This window comes from Otolemur garnettii, unplaced genomic scaffold, assembly GCF_000181295.1.
Source record: "Otolemur garnettii isolate 467f Iridium unplaced genomic scaffold, OtoGar3 scaffold00013, whole genome shotgun sequence".
Taxonomy (NCBI): Eukaryota; Metazoa; Chordata; class Mammalia; order Primates; family Galagidae; genus Otolemur; species Otolemur garnettii.
The window spans coordinates 15,840,987-15,844,997 of NW_003852408.1; positions in this window are offsets into that span (position 1 = coordinate 15,840,987).

Sequence of the window (4,011 nt, forward strand, 5' to 3'; positions counted from 1 at the left end):
TTCATTAAAAAAGTTTAAAGGCCTGCAGAAAACACAGAAGCAAAAGAATGAAAGAAGAGGGGAAGAGAGTTGTAGTAGTCTAGTTCCAATTTAACTCTAGCAGCTAAAGTGAAAAAAAATCAAGAAGTCTTGGAAGACCTTCACCTAAACACAGGATAGCTGAAGTCCCAAACCCAGGTCAGCTGGGCAGTGCCAAACTGGTTTGAATCTTCTCCTGGTTGCCTTAGGAATAAGCAAAAGACAATGAGATGAACATCTTTTGTAAAGATAAATTTTTGTAATTGAAGTGATGATGATTATAAATGCCTTTATTTGGCAAATTGAAAAGTTGTCTTTCCCTCTAAAAAAATCCAGTAATATTTAGTTTGCGAAATCAAAAAAGCTGGCAGACCATTGTAAGGGAACTTGTTAATGAGTGAGGTCCAGTTTCCCTTCTTCTAAAAGTATTTTTTTTTTTTTTTTTTGGAGACAGAGCCTCAAGCTGTGCCCCTGGGTAGAGTGCTGTGGCATCACAGCTCACAGCAACCTCCAACTCCTGGGCTCAAGTCTTGAGTCTCCTGCCTGAGTCTCCTGCCTCCGCCTCCCAAGTAGCTGGGACCACAGGCACCCACCACAATGCCTGGTTATTTTTTGGTTGCTGCCATCGTTGTTTGGCGGGCCCAGGCTGGATTCAAACCCGCCACCTTAGGTGTATATGGCTGGCGCCTTAGCCACTTGAGCCACAGGCATCAAGCCAGGTTATAGTATTTAGACGAGACAAATATTTAGAATTGCCAGATTTAGCAATTGTCCCAAATATTTGTCCCAAATGTTGTGTGAGATATACTTACATTACAAAAGTCATTGTTCATCTGAAATTCAAATTTAACTGGGTACCTGTGTTTTATTTGGCAACCTCCTATTATTAGCGTCTCGGACTCAGTTGGGCAGTAAGCAAACACACGCTGATAGATGAATCACGGATACATTGAGTTTTAAAGTTGAAAGGAGCCATAGAGACCATCTGGTTTCATAGGTGAGGGAACCAAGGCCAGGTAAGCCGCAAATCCATATGGCACCTATAATAGACTGCTCGGGCTGCTATAAAGAAAGAATGCAGACTGGGTGGCTTAAACAACAGAAATTTATTTTCTCACAGTTCTAGAGGCTGGAAAGTCCAAGATCAAGGGCCAGGTGATTTCTGGTGAGGTCTCTCTTCCTGTCTGTATCCTCACACGGTAGAGGATGGAGAGAAAGAGAAAGAGATGAGAGAGAGCGAGAGGGACAGGCTCTCCAAAGTCATCTCTGATAGGGCACTAATCCTATCAGAACCCCACCCTTATGACCTCATGTAAGCCTATGTGACTTTTCTCCAACACAATCACAATCAGCGTCAGGGCTTCAGTATATGAATTGGGGGAAGGAGACATAGTTCAGTCCATGGCAGAAACTTTGCATGGTGTAAAAACACCCCCCATCCAGCAGACTTGCCCCAGGACCACTGGGCCCCAGCAGAGTGCCCTGGAGAAATGCATTGATAAATGGCATTCTTGATGCCACCCCAGAGGAATCATATGATCTCACCAAAGCTGCTTCCTTAGGTGGAAGGACATCTATTTTCTCTCTCTTCTTGGGGTAACTATCACTACCCCATTTTTTGCAGTCCTGAGATACTGTTGATCAAGTGATCTTACCCTCTGGCTGTAAGGGCCAGACCAGCGCCATTTTCTTGTCTGCTCTGTTAAACTGCAGGGCCCACCTTGTAACCTTCCTCATTCCTAGCAGGGCCCACCCTATAACCCTCCCCATTCTATTCCTAGTTTAAACCACACCCGCAGGGCCCACCCTGCAACCTTTCTCATTCCTTTCATAGTTACTCAACCAAATAGTACCACCCTAGGCAACAGATAAGTTTCTATTAGCCCCCGGTTAAGGGACCCTCCACCCCTTACCTGTACCAATCCAAATTCACCTTTACTAATGAAATCACCAACCACCAATGAAAAGTGTACTCGTATCCGACCCTACCCCTCTTGCTTTCTGTACCCCATAAAAACTGCCTTCACTCCGAGTTTGGGGCTCGTCCTCGGCTTGCATGCCAGGAGAGTCCAGGCCCGGGCCCCCGGGCTTCCCGGGTCTGTAATAAATCTAAATCTCATCTTATGCCCTTTACATCGGAGTGAGTCTCGAGTTTGTCAGTTGGGGTTGATTTGGGAGGCTTTCTCGGACCCAACATGGCAAAACAGTGGGTGTAGGATCAAGTGGAAACAGCCAGACACTGTCCTTCTGGGAATTTAATCTTGAGGAATATGGTAGAAAGTAAGGGGAAACAACTGAACTGATGCAGCAGCCAGTGGCTTTGAGTGGAGACTATCCCTTAGTTCCTGCCACCAGCGTTCTACAGCTGCCTTGACCCAGTTATTCCTGAGCTCTGATTCTGCTCTTCTGTGACTGCTGTTAGCCTTCTAGTAAGGTGACCAGACGTCCCACTTTTGGCGGGACAGTCCTGATTTTTAACAATTTGTCCCGTGACCTGCGGCGTTTTAAAAAAGTCCCGATTTTTGGAAAGAATGCACAACAGTCTAGGGAAGGGCGGGACTACGGGAAGGGAATGTACGGTTTTCGGCTGCTGAAAAGGTTCATGTAACTCCAATTGGGAATGAAGAGGTTAAGGTAACTTCATTTGGAAATGAAAAGGCTGATGTAAACTCCCTACTCCCACAGCCCTACTCCTATACACAATTTTTTTAATGTATTATATTTGTAAATTGTACTTATGTTGAAATTTTAAAAAATATTACAATACTATTTTTGCGTTCTATAAAAATTTTTGTTGCTCCTTATAGACCAAAATTTTAATCAAGAACACAACCCACCCCCAATCAATGGTGTCCCACTTTACCAATATTAAAATCTGGTCACCTTACTTCTAGTGAATTCATTATTTAGGGGAGTGGGAGATGGGGAGCATAATTTCTCTAAAGTCAGTCTCTGTTGCTTACACCCGCAGAACAATGACTTCTAACTCTCCCGTCAGTTTTTTTTCCTCCCTTCTTCCCTTTCTTTCATTCTTTCTTTTTCCTTGGATACTAAACTCAGGCACAAAATGATAGTGTTTACAAAAGGATCCCAAGGTGTGAATTTGTCTTTCACAACCAAGTCCCTAGGGATTCTACAACAATCGTCATAAGGACAAGGGCTGCATCTAAAACCTATTTCCTGTCTATAACTTTTAGTTCTTGTGTACTCTGGGGTCCTCCAAGTGTAATGGTCATGTTTTGAATACTTTGCCAGAGACTCTCATTTCCTTTTCTTAACTCAGAAGGCATCTTAGAGAGCATTAATCTCCTCCTTTTAGAGCTAAAGAAGTAGGAGCCCAGAGACATTAGCTATGCTTGATGTCACAAAGCAGGCAGAGGCCAGGCTGGGACGGGAAACCTCAGTCCCACAGTAGGACTCTTTCCAGACATTAATCAAATGTACACATGGTGACTGCATGCTTGCCCTTGCCTGATAGCGTACACCTGGGCACCCAAAGCAATTTACAGTCCCTCTCTCTGGAGCTTGCTCCCTGTGGATGTAAGTGCTGGGCCTCCCTCTTCCTATGCTGATTCTCTCCAGGGGGCCTGACAGCCTTTAGGGTGGAGTTTTTTTGACAGCAACCTCAAGGGCATGTCTTTGTCTCAGGTTAATTACACCTAGATGGCTGTGATAAGATTCAGAAGCAGATGCCAGACTTTGGGTGAATAAGGAGGCTGTTCCCTCCTCAGTTGCTGCCAGTTGGCAAACACATTTGCATATCCAAAGCACAGAGGAGCAATGTGAAGGTTTATAAGCCAAGAAATCCACCTTCCTTAGTGGTTGTTCCGTTCTGATGGACTTAATTTCTCAGAGTCTGACAGTTCAGTTTTTCTCCCTCCTCTTGTCTGCCTCCCCCGGCTCCTCTCCCCTCCAAACTCCAAACATCTTATAGAAACAGAGCCTCCAGGATAATTTCTCTACCATGCATTCCGTGGTTTGCTGTGAAGCTTT